The 18,846-nt window shown below is 39.7% G+C and overlaps 1 pseudogene; it reads left to right on the forward strand.

Annotated features, from left to right (window-relative positions):
- Nucleotides 1-5,409: 5,409 nt before the first annotated feature.
- On the forward strand, nt 5,410-18,420 carry LOC115134228 (retinol dehydrogenase 12-like; annotated as a pseudogene).
- Nucleotides 18,421-18,846: the final 426 nt, after the last annotated feature.

The raw sequence follows: 18,846 nt of genomic DNA on the forward strand, positions 1-18,846 counted from the left end.
CTTTCAGTTTTATTCATGACCGCGGGAAGTAGGGGTGCACCCTCTGAAAAATCTGACGAGATTTTTATTTTATTTTAAATACAATAAAAATAAAAATAGTTTTTTTTTTAAATCACAAATTGTGCACTGGGCCTTTACCAGTGCTGTATTAGCCTTTGATATAAAAAGTACACTGAAAGCATTACAATCCCGATTAAAATGCTATAGCTCCATTTGTAAATTTTGGCTCTAGGACCATGCAAAGCATTGCTCGGAGAGACGATGCTAAGCCTTTTCTGTCTCTTTTAGAAAGCAGATGGCAGACTGCCAGTTGCTTTACCAGTCAGCTGTTAAGGCAGTGCCCTGATTGCTTTGAATTTGAATTTGTAAACAATGTGCCCTCACATTTTTGGGGTGCACTGAATACATTTTAGGTCTTGTGAAAGGAAACTTGTACACTGAGGCTGTACTCTTACAGTTTTTGACAGTTGCCAATAGGGTTGAGTGGCTATTTGAGCCTAATGCAGGCCTACCAATGAAACCAATAGAGCGTATCCCATGACATTTTCACATGTAGATAGCTTTTGATTTCTATGATATAGCCTACAGTAGCCTATATGTGTTCAATGCAGGCCTACATTGCATTAGAGTTTTAAAAATGTTTTTACATTATTAAAGGCTGACATTAGTTCATTATTTTTTACTTGGTCTGTAACACCATGGGCCAAATAGCTGACTGTAAAGTGCATTGTATTATGTTGTATGATGCAAGAAACCACTTTATAAATAAAATGTATTATTATTACTACCACACAGAGAATTAGACAATGTAGGCTACCCCTCTGGCTGTTGGCTAATTTGCATATTCAAGCCTGTCTCAAAATACAACACTGCCCCTTTAATGAAGACATTAGCTTTTTACTTCACTCCTTTCAAAGACAGCTTGAAAGCAGCCTACATGTTTTGCGCTCTTGTAGGAAGCAGTAACTCCCCATTGCTGACCTATACTTATCTATAACTGGGCTAATAATGTTCTAATTAGCAAAGGATATCAACAAATGTTCACACTTGTGGCTCTGATCTGAAAAGCGCATCATTCACTCTTGGGTGATTGAAAGACCCCCCCTGGGCTACCTACCAATAGAAATCTACACTGTTGCGCTCTGGCTCTGTCTACAACAAAATTACAGATTCAATAATGCAAAACTGGATTTGTTTTGGTTTGTTGCATTGAAAAGGGGCTGATACACTGTAATGTTGATTCGATCACAGAAAAACGTTGATCTATATAGTGAAAACTAATGGGGTGAACTCAGTGAAGTTCAGTCTCTTGCATCTCTATGTGGCCTGGTGTGGCAATGCTGGAGGAGCTGTGCAGCTTACATCTTGAACACACCAATAGGGTTATTATGCAAAATGATACACAACATCATCTGGATAAGTGTGCAACAAAAGTTCAACATTTACCTTCTGCTACCATTTCTGTCAAGCCGTCTACACATACCCTACAGTTTGATGCATTCATTCGCTCCCGTGTGGTGCAGCGGTCTAAGGCTCAGTGCTAGAGGTGTCACTACAGACCCTGGTTCAATCCTGGGCTGTATCACAACTGGTCGTGATCGGGAGTCCCATAGTGCGACGCACTTTTGGCTCAGCGTTGTCCGGGTTAGGGGAGAGTTTGGCCGGGGTAGGCCGTCATTGTAAATAAGAATTTGTTCTTAACTGACTTGCCTAATTAAATAAAGGTAAAAAAAAAGAAATTCCAATGTACACAGAAGGCACTGCAACTGCCTCAACAATGCAATGCTGCAAGGCAAACGCAGCGTTCCATTGGAAAAGAATGTACTTCTGGTGTATAAAAACACTGTTGGTGTGATCGAGGCGTTAGAGAGAACATTGCTTGTTAACGTTGTTGTAGTCTGATAGCCAAGGGTGCATTTAATTGGGAGGTGGGGATCCCTCCTTTTCGGTGACCGTTCAAAACCAAAAGCTATTTTTTCGCTATTAAAATATAGGTTGTGATAGCTGTAAGCCTAATTGTTACTTTCATTTATTCACCCAGTAGACTGGTGCAAGTTTGGTTTCATGTCGGCCTATTGGTATGAATATAAACAACTTAACAACTTGCTATTTAGAGCATTTCCCCAAAAGACATGTCTTGTTTTTGGCTTCAAAGATAAAAAGCAATTGTAGACTATAACAAATGTGCATTGTCATGCAATGACATAATGATAATTGAGATAATGCAAATAATTAATGATTACCTAGTTGGGCTAATTTTTGTAACTTCTTGCTTTAGGCCTACATCATTATCCTCTGCCTGCATCCCTACCTGTAGCCTACCTGCCTCTTTCATCTCTTACTCTTTCAGTCTTGCTTGTCCATCTTCCTGAATTAAAATGAGATATTCTAACAGATAAATATTGATGGAAAAACTTAATGAAATATTACTAAGTTATTTAGCTATAGTGTGGATGTAGGGCTGTTATTTTGTATATAATGAGCAAACAGATGCTGCATAGGCAACACAATGATTTCAGATAGAGACAAACTGTTTTTCGGGGCAGCCTCCTCATAGGCTACTATTTTGCAATATGAATATTCTCTGAGTAGTCTTGCTGACGATACAACATGTTTCACACAAGGATGGCTTCATATAGCCTATAGCAGGGGGTCTGCAACCTTTTTTATATGAGTGACAATTTACAATTGATCCTGCAGTTTAAAAAAATCTGCGTGCCAGTTATGACTTTCATATAAGCATTGTAGGCTACTCAACTGTCCCCAGAAAATGTCTAACTGCCCACAAACTGAACAGCTTAATTCTAGCTGGCTACTAGACAGAGACACGGTCCATTCAGCAACACCACACAGAGCTCAACTAGGCCTTAATGTGTAGATTGTTTTTCATTCCTTGGTCGGTTTGTTTGTCTTTATGCATCCTTGTTGATTGTGGCCTTAAGCGATTCCTTTGAAGTATTCCTTTTATTTCAATGCACGTGTAGGATTTATCTGGCATAGTTGGCATTCGCAGTCAGCTGTTTTATGTTCCGGATACTTTCACTTCGATGTGGGTATTTGAAGTTGGCCTTGATAGTGTGCATTATGCATCTATTTCATGTTGCACTGTATGCACTGTTCCACAAGTAGCCTAAATAAGTCAATGTAGCCTATGTATGAGGTTGAGTAGTACATTGTACACACCATTCTACAGACCTGTAAACCTAATAAACCTAATATTGGGGTGATAATGTCTGGGCGACATTTTTATCCTCCCTCCCCAGTCAGCGAAAAAAAAACTCAGCATGCCACACCCAAACTACTTCCCGCAGCTATGATGATATACACAGAATGAGACGCAGCCATGATTCATTTGAATATAACATTTTAGGTAGGCATAATTGACTCTCAGCAGCAGTTAGAGAAAAGACATTCTATGCTGGTTGTCCAAATTCACAGCGTAGTTAATATATTCTATGGTTTGATAGGCCCAGATGGGTTGTGTATGGACTGGGACATGGAGCCAACACAATCCTCTCACACTCCGTCTCCTCTGCGAAGGGCTCTAATATTAGCTGTGGAGGGTTACCATACTGGGAGAAAGAATGGGAAGTGCAGTCATGTGAGAGTCAAAGCTTGGAGGTGAGCCAGTCCCTCAGTTAAGACCAGGAAGGTCACCTCCCAAGTTCATAAAGTCAGAGGAGGGAAGGCATTAAAGGACAAAGACACTCAGAGGACATTTTAATCAAATGTGTTTGAACACGTTTTACACACATGCCACAAATTAACTACTTATGTTCCTCCCCATTTTTTAGGGTGATTCTTCCGTTTATATGACATTAGTAATTCTTTGGAACTCAGAACACAAATATATGCATTTGTTATCTTTTTTTCCTAGATAACCACAAGCCTGTCTATCCTCTAGATCCCTGGACAATATGTTATCAAATGTATTTTCACTCCTACAGTGATCTAGATGAAAGGTCTATCAGAGGAGAGACAGTGCTATGACATATGACTTGAGTGAGAATCTACTCTTTTGACCCTAGAATGGATTTTTTCTTCCAGGCAGTCTGGAATGCGGTTCAACCTATTAGTAACATATCAAATATTACCCAACAAACTGAAAAGGCCCTAAGATACAAATGTTATGTACATATCTTTAGGGCACCTTCCATTCTGGATGTCACACACAGTAGTCTATCGTCTTGTGACAGATTGCCAGTCCATGCAAGATTAGGTTCTGGTTTCAGAGAACACAATGTCCAGTTTACTCACATCTCTTTAGTACACCTTACCCTAGTGATGATCTAAATCTGGCATAACATACTGTATCTATCATGACACAAGGTAAGACCCAGAAGCAGACACAGGAGGCAGATGGTTGGAGTCTTACAATATTTATTCATCCAATAGGGTAAGGCAAGAGAATGGTCATGGACAGGCAAAAGGCTCAAAACCAGTTCAGAATCCAAAAGGTACCGAAGGGCAGGATAGTAGTCCAGAGTCAGACGGGTCAAATCCAGGAAGACTAGCAAAAACAAAAAAAAACAAAAGGCATATGGGGACACCACGCTGGTTGACTTGACTCACATACAAGACAAACTGGCACAGAGAGACAGGAAACACAGGGATAAATACACTGGGTAAAATAAGCAACACCTGGAGGGGGAGGAGACAATCACAGGAACAGGTGAAACAGATCAGGGTGTGACAGTATCACTTAGAAACCAGTGAGAGAGACCAAATCTGGACATTTTACACATATAGGATTCGTTTCGCCATATCAAAGAGGTATAAGTCACACAATAGGCATTATATAATTCATTGCATTTATTTTTAAATTTGATTTATTTTACCAGGTAAGTTGACTGAGAACACGTTCTCATTCACAGCAACGACCTGTGGAATAGTTACAGGGGAGGGGGGAGTGAATCAACAAATAGTAAACTGGGGATGATTAGGTGGCCATGATGGTACAGTATGAAGACCAGATTGGGAATTTAGCCAGGACACCGGGGTTAACACCCCGACTCAGAGAGTCAGGACACCCGTTTAACGTCCCATCTGAAAGACAGCACACTACACAGGGCAATGTCCCCAATCACTGACATTGGCATTGCCTAAATGTGGCCCAAGAAAGATGTTATCTTCTCAGTGGTGTTTTGATCAATCACGTTTATGGGTTTGATTGACTTCCTGCACTGATTGTCGGCCTATGAACAATAATTTGACACTGCTTGTTCTATCAGCTTCACCTGATGGAATAATATTAATGATTTTGTTTATTGTAAGTGGACGTGGAGCGACCTCTGTTGGAGGAATATTGTAGATGAAACAATGGGCAACCCAGCATATGATTGGTCCAATGGATGGACCAATAGGATTCCCCGTTGTGTAACACGTTGTTTCTTTGACCTTCCAGTACTTCCTGATTCCACATTACGTCACATTGATAAACAGTTTTATTTCGACCAAGTTGATATGTATGAGATTGATATATATGAGTTGAATTAACTAGAGGTTCTCCTGGTTCTTTTCGCTGAATAGCAATATTGAAGAGAGGTTACTTCTACAGTCAGTAGCAGTTAAAGAACTGATAACATGCAGAACTACGGTAAAGCAATTAAGACTTTTTTTGGACAATATCCGACGGGGATCGCTCTTATCACAGTCACAGGTAAAAAAAAAAAACATTATTGTTTTAATTATCACAGGTCCTTTATGAAATGTAACAACAACGTAAGTAGTGTAGCAAAGTCGTTCCACCTAATTTTAACATTCTGTCAAAAAGCACATGTTCAACATTATAAAAACCTATTTTACCTGTCTCAAGAGGTTTATATATATTATATATATATATATATATATATATATTGACGATTTCATATTTAAATAAGCCATAAATCAGCTTGTGACAGGGGGAAATGAAGCTTGTTGTGTGCAACAGGGAGAGGCAATTGAATGCAAGTTTCACAAAACATTTGTTATTGTTAAAACATTTGTAGCCTGTCTATCTATAGGTAACAACAGGGTTATGCTCGAACTGCTCAGTTTTCCACAACAAAACACCAGAAAATGGCCAAAAAGAGTTAAAACAGTTAACCTGCTTTTAGTTTCACCATTTTAAAACAATGAATATAACATACTTTGAAAATGCAATATTGGTCCAAAATGTATAAATGTAAAGGAATGCAAAGGCACTCTTTTCATGGAACTGTAAGGACTGACGCTGGAGAAGAGAAGCAGGTACGGGGAGTCAACATTTAATTGGAAAGGACATGAAAACAGGACAGAAACAGCGTCAGTGTAATACACAATTAACAATTACTGCAGAAGTGGGGAACGGAGCTGGAGAACAGACACATACAGGGGAGGTAATAAACAGGTGATCAAATGTATTTATATAGCCCTTCTTAGATCAGCTCAAAGTGTCTTAGATATCTCAAAGTGCTGTACAGAAACCCAGATTGAGTCTAGGTGAGTCCAATGAATCGCTGATGCGCATGACGAAGGAAGGCAGGTTTGCGTAATCATGGTGGCAGTAGTGCATAATGCAGGGCAGTCTGGCACCCTCTTTCCCTATTGCGATGTCATCATATCGTATTCTGTCTTGCCCTATTCTGATGTTATCACATCAGATTCCACAGAAATAAGAATGTCAGAATCTGTCTGGCACTATTGTAATGTAATCAAATCAGATTCTGACTGGCCCTATTCTGATGTCATCAAATCAGATTTCTGTCTCACCTTATTCTGATGTCATCCCATCAGAATCCATCTGGCCTTGTTGTGATGTCATCACATCAGAGGATTTAACTTAGAGGTCCTATGAAACTGGGTTTAAAATTCTACCCCTAGAAATGATGTCTAGCGTTATTGTGTTGTGATGTCATCACATCATATTCCCTCTGGCCCTGTGATGTCAACGTTTCGTCTGACTAGATGCTGGATGTATTTTGTTCACCTGGTGTGCTAAGAGGGCGGATGTTGCATCTTTAGAATGGGACTTCTGAAACCTAACATCAAGATCACCAATTATGTCAGATTGAGCTTTTAAAGCTTAATTTCATATGAAAAATGAATTTAAAATCTTGGATTAAAATTTGATATGCTACCTATTTCTTTGAATAATTGTTTGACCAAATTAATCGGATTTACTTGTAAAGTTACTAAATGATGATTAATCATAAAAATGTATTACTTTAACTATCGAAAAGCTACTTTAAAATACTTATAAATCATTTACAAATAAATTATAAAGTGTACCTCAATGTAAGGTGTTACCATAATATTGTGACAGGAGTGGGGCTCTTTGCTCTGCGTAAATGGCTGGCTGGAGGGGTGTGTACAAGCAAAGCCCGGCTGGACGGGAAGACCGTCCTTATCACCGGAGCCAACACTGGGATTGGGAAAGAGACTGCAGTTGACATGGCTAGCAGGGGTGAGCAACAAGTATTCAACTTTTTCTCTGTTCATTGTAGTTGGGCAGTTGATTTGATGAGCTCACAGTGTAATGTCTGTTCTGTGTTTGGCCACAGGGGCGAGGGTTATTCTGGCCTGCAGGGACATGACAAGAGCCAATCAAGCTGCAGAGGGCATCAGGAGGAGGAGTGGCAATGGGAATGTGATTGTCAAAAAGTTGGACTTGGCATCCCTACAGTCTGTACGACAACTAGCCAAAGAGATCCTGGAAAGTGAAGAGAGACTGGACATCCTTATTAATAATGCAGGTAGAGGGACACTTTTCAGCTAGCACATAACGTTATGAGCACCATATGTTTATTATATCTTGGTGAGAGCGTGGTTGTCCTATAGTTATTTTGCATACAACCTTCCCACAACTTTCTGGGAATGGTGCAGAATAGTTGCTTAAACCTCTACAGGATTGGTGGGTCCCCTGTGGGATGGTCGAGCTAACGATTATTTCTGTTGGAAGGATTTAATAATTTCCAATTATGTCTACTTATGATAAGGTAAAAGGTTCATGTTTCTCTCTCCATATGATATGGTAAATACAGTGGGGCAAAAAAATATTTAGTCAGCCACCAATTGTGCAAGTTCTCCCACTTAAAAAGATGAGAGGCCTGTAATTTTCATCATAGGTACACTTCAACTATGACAGACAAAATTAGAAAAGAAAATCCAGAAAATCACATTGTAGGATTTTTAATGAATTTATTTGCAAATTATGGTGGAAAATAAGTATTTGGTCAATAACAAAAGTTTATCTCAATACTTTGTTATATACCCTTTGTTGGCAATGACGGAGGTCAAACGTTTTCTGTAAGTCTTCACAAGGTTTTCACACACTGTTGCTGGTATTTTGGCCCATTCCTCCATGCAGATCTCCTCTAGAGCAGTGATGTTTTGGGGCTGTTGCTGGGCAACACAGACTTTCAACTCCCTCCAAAGATTTTCTATGGGGTTGAGATCTGGAGACTGGCTAGGCCACTCCAGGACCTTGAAATGCTTCTTACGAAGCCACTCCTTCGTTGCCCGGGCGGTGTGTTTGTGATCATTGTCATGCTGAAAGACCTAGCCACGGTTCATCTTCAATGCCCTTGCTGATGGAAGGAGGTTTTCACTCAAAATCTCACGATACATGGCCCCATTCATTCTTTCCTTTACACGGATCAGTCGTCCCGGTCCCTTTGCAGAAAAACAGCCCCAAAGCATGACGTTTCAACCCCCATGCTTCACAGTAGGTATGGTGTTCTTTGGATGCAACTCAGCATTCTTTGTCCTCCAAACATGACGAGTTGAGTTTTTACCAAAAAGTTCTGTTTTGGTTTCATCTGACATTCTCCCAATCTTCTTCTGCATCATCCAAATGCTCTCTAGCAAACTTCAGACGGGCCTGGACATGTACTGGCTTAAGCAGGGGGCCACGTCTGGCACTGTAGGATTTGAGTCCCTAGCGGCGTAGTGTGTTACTGATGGTAGGCTTTGTTACTTTGGTCCCAGCTCTCTGCAGGTCATTCACTAGGTCCCCCGTGTGGTTCTGGGATTTTTGCTCACCGTTCTTGTGATCATTTTGACCCCATGGGGTGAGATCTTGCGTGGAGCCCCAGATCGAGGGAGATTATCAGTGGTCTTGTATGTCTTCCATTTCCTAATAATTGCTCCCACAGTTGATTTCTTCAAACCAAGCTGCTTACCTATTGCAGATTCAGTCTTCCCAGCCTGGTGCAGGTCTACAATTTTGTTTCTGGTGTCCTTTGACAGCTCTTTGGCCTTGGCCATAGTGGAGTTTGGAGTGTGACTGTTTGAGGTTGTGGACAGGTGTCTTTTATACTGATAACAAGTTCAAACAGGTGCCATTCATACAGGTAACGAGTGGAGGACAGAGGAGCTTCTTAAAGACGAAGTTACAGGTCTGTGAGAGCCAGAAATCTTGCTTGTTTGTAGGTGACCAAATACTTATTTTCCACCATAATTTGCAAATAAATTCATTAAAAATCCTACAATGTGATTTTCTGGATTTTCTTTTCTCATTTTGTCTGTCATAGTTGAAGTGTACATATGATGACAATTACAGGCCTCTCTCATCTTTTTAAGTGGGAGAACTTGCACAATTGGTGGCTGACTAAATACACTACATTTAAATGGTATTAATATTAATTTGGATATATTTCCATTAATTCCCATATATTCCTGTTAATTCCCACTGAAAGTTTCCACCTCTGAATATTCCCCAGAATGTGCAACCCTAGTCCCCAGCAAAGCACCATCACACCTCCTCCTCCATGCTTCACGGTGGGACCCACACATGCGCATTCATCCGTTCACCTACTCTGCGTCTCACAAAGTCACGCCGGTTGGATCCAAAAATCTCAAATTTGGACTCATCAGACCAAAGGACAGATTTCCACCGGTCTAATGTTCATTGCCTGTGTTTCTTGGCCCAAGCAAGTCTCTTCTTCTTATTGGTGTCCATTAGTAGTGGTTTCTTTGCAGTAATTCGACCATGAAGGCCTGATTTACTAAGTCTCCTCTGAACAGTTGATGTTGAGATGTGTGCGATACTTGAACTCTGTGAAGCATTTATTTGGGCTGCAATTTGAGGTGCAGTTAACTCTAATGAACTTGTCCTCTGCAGCAGAAGTAACTCTGGGTCTTCCTTTCCTGTGGTGGTCCTCATGAGAGCCAGTTTCTTCATAGCGCTCGATGGATATGCGACTGCACTTGAAGAAACTTTCCCAAAGTTCTTTACATTTTCCAGATTGACGGACCTTCATGTCTTAAAGTAATCTTTGGTTATTTGAGTTGTTCTTTCCATAATATGGACTTGGTCTTTTAACAAATAGGGCTATCTTCTGTATACCTACCTTGTCACAACACAACTGATTGGCATAAACGCATTTAGAAGGAAAAATTATCCACAAATGAACTTTTTACAAGGCACACCTGTTAATTGAAATGCTTTCCAAGCAACTACCTAATGAAGCTGGTTGAGAGAATGCCAAGAGTGTGCAAAGCTGTCATCAAGGCAAAGGGTGGCTACTTTGAAGAATCTCAAATATAAAATATATTTTGATTTGTTTAAAACTTGTTATGGCTTTAATCCCGATATCGGGATAAGTGTCATCAACAACCGCTGAATAGCATAGTGCTACATTCAATAAATATTACTACAAATATTTATATTCATGAAATCACAAGTGCAATATTGGAAAACACAGTTTAGCCTTTTGTTAATCCACCTGTCCTGTCAGATTTTGAAATTATGCTTTTCAGCGAAAGCAATCCAAGCGTTTGTGTAAATTTAAGTACACTTAGCATCAGGAAGCTTGGTCACGAAAATCAGAAAAGCAATCAAATTAATCGTTTACCTTTGATGATGTTCGGATGTTTTCACTCACGAGACTCCCAGTTACACAACAAATGTTCTGTTTGTTCCATAAAGATGATTTTTATATCCAAAATACCTCCGTTTGTTTGTCGCGTTATGTTCAGAAATCCACAGGAAAGAGCGGTCACGACAGCGCAGACGAAAATTCCAAATAGTTTCCATAATGTCCACAGAAACATGTCAAATGTTTTTTATAATCAATCCTCAGGTTGTTTTTAAAATATATAATCGATAATATATCAACCGCAAATGTCTTTCACAGTAGGAGAGGGGAGGACAATGGCTGTCCAAATTCTGTTGCGCAAGCAAAACTCATGTGACCACTTGACGCGATGTTATCGTTCTGGCTCATTTTTCAAAATAAAAGCCTGAAACTATGCCTAAAGACTGTTGACACCTTGAGGAAGCGATAGGAAAAGGAATCTGGTTCATATCCCTTTAAATCCAGCAAAGGGAGGCTATGGAACATGGAGTTTTCAAAATAGAAGCCACTTCCTATTTTGATTTTCCGCAGTGTTTTGCCTGCAATATCAGTTCAGTTATACTCACAGACAATATTTTGACAGTTTTGGAAACTTTATAGTGTTTTCTATCCAATACTAATAATACTATGCATATATTAGCAACTGAGACTGAGGAGCTGGCCATTTACAATGGGCACCTTTTCATCCAAGCTACTCAATACTGCCCCTGCAGCCATAAAAAGTTAACACTCTTCTGGTTGCTACATGATTCCAAGTATTTGATTTAATAGTTTTGATGTCTTCACTATTATTCTACAATGTAGAAAATATTAAAAAAAACGCTTGAATGAGTACGTGTGTCCAAACTTTTCATGGTACTGTATATTCAACGAATTTTCAACCAACAGGTTTCTGTGCCAAATCACCACACAACAATAAACAAAACATACCGACATGTTTTGCATTTTCAACACCACAATAAATAGACTGTCAATCTCGACAGAAAACACATCCCTCCCTACCTTGTAGGCTTACCCAGTATAAAATGCACTTGTTGCAGATTAAATTCTGCATAAATACATAGCACACATAAAAATACCTTCTGAGGTTAAATTCCCATGTGCCGAATAAAACATTAAGTTCAATGGGTTTCCATTTTCAACTATGGACATACTGATGGTTTTGTCACAAAAAATGTTGCGTAGGTACAGGTATAGCGAATGTGCCCACTATGGTATTGGCATGTGAGCTCTAGCCAACAGTGCAGGTATAGCTTACTACATGATGAGATTATTTTGGACAATAGTATGCGATTATTATTATTATTTGTCAAATGGCAAGCATCGATCATCATGTCACCAGAATAAGACCCTCGATATTTATTGGAAGGAGCATCGACCTCATCACTGTGCATTTTTACACCGCCCTGTGAAATTCATCATAATTTATTTAATCTGTAGCCTAATAAACTGCATGCTTTCCCAGGATGTGGAGAAATGTTTTATCAAACACGTAGGCTACTTTACTCCCATATAAAGGTTGGATGGAAACCTGGTTAATGTCAAGGATGCTGGAATTATATTTTGGATGATGCCCATGCCTACAGGATAATTTTTTGAAGTAGCCAATCAGATTAAAACATTGTGCCACATATAAAAAGTAATATATTAAACGTGTTAGCTTCTAGGTGCGTGAGGAATAGCCACTCGGATTGGGGAGGAGGCAGAGCATGTGTTAAGCTTTCCTGAATAACTGGGCCTGCCGGTAGCGTATGTGTTCACATTATTATAGGATGACTTGGGAGCATGATGATTAAAAACAGACAGTGTGTTCAGTATCAAAAGTAGAAATACAGCCAGACTGGCCTACTACTGTGCCTTTCTGTGTCTTTCTATTGACTGTTGAGAGTACTGATCCAAATCAAATGAAACATTAAAATCCCTGGGCTTTTGCGCCGTTATTTTATTTACAAAGGACATTTTCACCTGCAGCCTAGAGTAGTCTAGAATGTTGTACTCACTTGATAATAATAATGCAATTATTCAGCTAGGCTAGTCTAGGTAGGATCATTGTATTGTCCATTAACAAGATCATGAGAGGAGATTTTGTTTTATCTGTGTGTGTCATGTCTTCACTGTTCATTCATGCGCAATGATGCACCTGGCCTCTACACTGCCTATCCGCTCTTCCTATTTGTTCTGGTTGATTCATATAAAATGTTGATGCAGCTTTGAATGTTTTTATATGCGGTAGGATTGCTAGTTAGCCTATTGCAGATCTGGACAAACAATCCCCTTACCACTGTTGTCACTATGAATGGTGGATCGAGGGCAGGATAGAAGGTTAGACTGGTAGACTATACTGACCTGTGGAATAGTAAAGTTAGCACCCAGAACAGCGTAGAGCATACAGGAAATACCAAAACACCTTGATATAAGGGAGGAGCATGTGAGCAGATAAGGAAATTTGGCTAGGATGGAAGAAATTATATAGTAAAACCTGCAACTAGTGGATGTAAACCACGGGAAAAATTGCACAGCCCTCCCATGTGCACAATAAAGAAAACACGCAACCCTCCCCAAAGCAACAAATACAAGTTTAACAACCCTCTCCTATTTTGGACCACCCCTCCCCCAGTAAATTACGATCTGTCCCTTAGCAAGCGTGGTAAAGTTGCACTATTCAGCTGTGCTCATTGGCAATAGGGTCATACGGGACTGACATTCTGCACTGGCTTATTTATAGTAAAGTAGGAGGAGTGTCATGATGCTGTGCTGTTGATGAGAAGATTGTAAACATTAGATATAAATTCCTTCTGTGCCCATAGAAGAGGAAGCAATGTGAATTATATTGTGCTTACTAAATTAAGTTAAGTGAGCAATCCATTCAGACCAGCCTTACTGATTGAACCTATGTTATCAACTACATTTCAGGGAGTAGACTAACTTTTCTTCTCTATGTCTGTTGATAGGTATCATGAGCTGTCCAAAATGGCAGACTGAAGATGGCTTTGAGATGCAGTTTGGTACCAACCACTTAGGCCACTTTTTATTGACAAATTGCCTTTTGAATCTCCTTAAGAAATCAGTCCCAAGCCGTATTGTCAACGTCTCCAGTTTAGCTCATGAAAAAGGTATAATTTTGTGTTGGTCATTTACCATATAAAATAATGATTCAGTGTTTATAGGATTTATGATTGATTGCCCAAACAAAATCCATGATTTAGCCTGTAATTATTTTCATGTACATGTACCTTCAGAAATATTCAAACCCCTTGACTTATTCCACATTTTGTTGTGTTACAGCCTGAATTCAAAATGGATTAAATAGATTTTTCTCACCCATTTACAAACACAATACCCCAAATTACAAATTGAAAACATGTTTTAAGTTTAGCAAATGTATTGAAAATGAAATAGAGAAAAATCTAATTTACAAAAGTATTCACACCCCTGAGTCAATACCTTGTAGAAGCGATTACAGCTGTGAGTCTTTCTGGGTAAGTCTCTAAGAGCTTTTCACTCCAGGATTGTGAAACATTTGCCCATTATTCTTTTCAAAATTCTTCAAGCTTTTTTATTATTTTTAATTTTACCCCCTTTTTCTCCCCAATTTCGTGGTATCCAATTGTTAGTAGCTACTATCTTGTCTCATCGCTACAACTCCCGTACGGGCTCGGGAGAGACGAAGGTTGAAAGTCATGCGTCCTCACAACCCAACCAAGCCGCACTGCTTCTTAACACAGCGCGCATTCAACCCGGAAGCCAGCCGCACGGAGGAGACACCATGCACCTGGCAACCTTGGTTAGCGTGCACTGCGCCCGGCCCGCCACAGGAGTCGGTGGTGTGCGATGAGACAAGGATATCCCTACCGGCCAAACCCTCCCTAACCCGGACGACGCTATGCCAATTGTGCGTCTTACCATAGATTTTTAAGCAGATTTAATAAAAACTGTAACTTGGCCACTCAGAAACATTCACTGTCTTCTCGGTAAGCAACTCCAGTGTAGATTTGGCCTTGTGTGTTAGGTTATTGTCCTGCTGCAAGGTGAATTCATCTCCCAGTGTCTAGTGGAAAACAGACTGAACCAGGTTTTCCTCCAGCATTTTGCCTGTGCTTAGCTCCATTCCGTTACATTTTTATCCTGAAAACCTCCCCAGTCCTTAATGATTACAATCATGTCCATAACATGATGCAGCCACCACTATGCTTGAAAATATAGAGAGTGGTACTCAGTACTCAGTAATGGGTTGTATTGGATTTACTCCTGAACTTATTTAGGCTTGCCATAACAAAGGGGTTGAATACTTATTGACTCATTTCAGCCTTTTCTTTTTAATTAATTTGTAATAATTTTGAAAAACATATTTCCACTTTGACATTATGGGGTATTTTGTGTAGACCAGTGACACCAAATCTAAATGTAAACCATTTTAAATTCAGGCTGTAACACAACAACATTTGTAAAAAGTCAAGTGGTATGAATACTTCCTGAAGGCACTGTACCTTTCATTGCTTAGTGTTAGACCATGTTTTGACATTATATCCATATGTGACTTGCTATGTTCCACTTTGAATAATTATACTTTTTTTCAACAGGCAAGATCTATTTTGACGACATAAACTTAGATGAAGATTACAGTCCATGGAAAAGCTACCGGCAAAGTAAGCTAGCTAATGTGCTCTTTACTAGGGAGCTGGCAACACGACTACAAGGTGATTCAACTCCGCTGCACATCATCTTTTCATTTTACAGCATGCATTTGGAAGTATGTTCGTAACACTGTTTGGCATAACAAAGGCACGAAGTGCATGGTGTGTTGCATCTCTCTTCAATAGAGCCTCTGCAGACTCACTGCATTGAATTAGGCTGATAGATGACATGACCTGTGTTTGTGTGTGTTTCTCTGTGACTGTAGGAACTGGAGTAACTACATACAGCCTCCATCCTGGAGTCATCCGGACTGAGCTTGGTCGGCACTTCTGGCCTACCATGCCCCTGTGGAAAAGAGCCATCTACAAGCCTCTTAGTTTTTGGCTCAAGTCCCCTAGAGAGGGAGCCCAGACCACCATCCACTGTGCGTAGAAGAAAGCCTGGCAGATGTCAGTGGACTCTACTACAGGTCAGATGCCATTAGAGCTTGTTTTTTTCACAGTGGGTGTTACATTGCATGCTTACAGAATATGGATCTAGATAAGATTAATACTAGGATATGTTCGATGTGTGTCATTAACTTTGTGTGTGTGTTTGGAATCTTTTTTTTCTGTCCTGGCTACAGTGACTGCGCCCCAAAAACTGTGGCCCCTCAGGGCCAGGATGATGCAGCTGCCAAGAAACTGTGGGACCTGAGTGCCTCCATGGTTGGTCTGGCATGATGGACCTGGTTACCACTAGGACTGGCCTAGCCTTTAGAATGTTGACATACAGTTGAAGTCAGAGGTTTACATACACTTAGGTTGGAGTCATTAAAACCTGTTTCTCAACCACTCCACAAATTTCTTATTAACAAACTATAGTTTTGGCAAGTCGGTTAGGACATCTACTTTGTGCATGACACAAGTAATTTTTCCAACAATTGTTTACAGACAGATTATTTCACTTATAATTCACTGTATCACAATTTCAGTGGGTCAGAAGTTTACATACACTAAGTTGACTGTGCCTTTAAACAGCTTGGAAAATTCCAGAAAATTATGTCATGGCTTTAGAAGCTTCTGACAGGCAAATTGACATAATTTGAGTCAATTGGAGGTGTACCTGTGGATGTATTTCAAGGCCTACCTTCAAACTCAGTGCCACTTTGCTTGACATCATGGGAAAATCAAAAGAAATCAGCCAAGACCTCAGAAAATAAATTGTAGACCTCCACAAGTCTGGTTCATCCTTGGGAGCAATTTCCAAACTCCTGAAGGTACCACGTTCATCTGTACAAACAATAGTATGCAAGTATAAACACCATGGCACCATGCAGCCGTCATACCGCTCAAGAAGGAGACTCGTTCTGTCTTCTAGAGATGAATTTACTTTGGTGAGAAAAGTGCAAATCAATCCCAGAACAGCAGCAAAGGACCTTGTGAAGATGCTGGAGGAAACAGGTACAAAAATATCTATATCCACAGTAAAACGAGTCCTATATCGACATAACCTGAAAGGCCTCTCAGCAAGTAAGGAGCCACTGCTCCAAAACCGACATAAAAAGACCAGACTACGGTTTGCAACTGCACATGGGGACAAAGATCATACTTTTTGTAGAAATGTCCTCTTTTCTGATGAAACAAAAATAGAACTGTTTGGCTATAATGACCATTGCTATGTTTGGAGTATAAAGGAGGAGGCTTGCAAGCCGACGAACACTATCCCAACCGCGAAGCATGGGTGTGGCATCATCATGTTGTGGGGGTGCTTTGCTGCAGGAGGGACTGGTGCACTTCACAAAATAGATGGCATCATGAGGGAGAAAAATTAGGTGGATTTATTGAAGCAACAACTCAAGACATCAGTCAGGAAGTTTAAGCTTGGTCGCAAATGGGTCTTCCAAATGGACAATGACCCCAGGAATACTTCCAAAGTTGTGGCAAAATGGCTTAAGGACAACAAGGTATTGGAGTGGCCACCACAAAGCCCTGACCTCAATCCTATAGAAAATGTGTGGGCAGAACTGAAAAAGTGTGTGCGAGCAAGGAGGCCTACAAACCTGACTCAGTTACTCCAGCACTGTCAGGAGGAATGGGCCAAAATTCACCCATCTTATTGTGGGAAGTTTGTGGAAGGCTACCCAAAACGTTTGACTCAAGTTAAACCATTTAAAGGCAATGCTACCAAATACTAATTGAGTGTATGTAAACTTCTGACCCACTGGGAATGTGATTAAAGCTGAAATTAAAGCTGAAATAAATCATTCTCTCTACTATTATTCTGACATGTCACATTCTTAAAATAAAGTGGTGATCCTAACTGACAGGGAATTTTTACTAGGATTAAATGTCAGGAATTGTGAAAAACTGAGTTTAAATGTATTTGGCTAAGGTGTATGTAAACCGACTTCAGCTGTATTACCATCTGATGATGATGAATTGTGAAATGAATCCAAACCTCATTGCATTCAGTAAGAAACTGTTGAATAACATTTGTTTTAGAGACATTTATTTAGAATACACAGCAAACTACATACAAAAATACTATGCATCGAAATATGTTAACGTGAGCCTTTTACACAGAATGAATGTCTCATAGTTAAGTTACATGGAAGCTGTATGAACTTTTTCTTTGCCATAAGTGTAAATTCTATTCTAGGGGAACAAGGTTCACTAAGTCTGTATTTACGTACGTTTGTAGTATACACATATTATGTTGTCTTGTCATGGAACTGATGTATGAAAATACATGTGCTATATCTACAAAACATTTAGAGAAACAACATACATTTTTCTCTTGGGTAATTTAAAACCTACCATAATAAAGTGCTGATTTACGTAATCTCTAAATTGTATTTAGCTAAGGCATATAAGTCATACATGGTTTGTTTATACTCTTGAGCCTTTCATATTGGGCATTAAACCAACGGCACTAAAACAAAACATCTTGTGGTTGCATTATGAACGATAAATTACTTTTTGATCCACCCTCTTTTCCGATAATTTGTCTGGAAGGCACTGTGTACAAGTTTGCTACAAAACAATCAACCTCAATTTAATACTAAAGCTACAACATACCCCCCCCATCTGCATGTTGCACTAATAACAACATTCTATACAACCAGATGACTTGTTGGCTACACATGTACCTCCTACTGTATGTGTTTTTAGGATTGCACATCTAAAGGATTTGAGGTGCCGACAAGGATTATTTTTCATATTCTTATGGTCAAATAATTTGTATGATTTTCAAATACTTTTTTTTTATATCTCTCAGCCAACCCTGTTCCTGGAGAGCTACCGTCCTTTTTGCTCTAACTCTAATTTAACGCACCTGATTCTAATAATTAGCTGGTTGATACACAGAATCAGTTTAGCGAAATCCTACAGGAGGGTAGCTCTTCAGGAACACG

This window comes from Oncorhynchus nerka, linkage group LG9a (assembly GCF_034236695.1).
Source record: "Oncorhynchus nerka isolate Pitt River linkage group LG9a, Oner_Uvic_2.0, whole genome shotgun sequence".
NCBI classification, from domain to species: Eukaryota; Metazoa; Chordata; class Actinopteri; order Salmoniformes; family Salmonidae; genus Oncorhynchus; species Oncorhynchus nerka.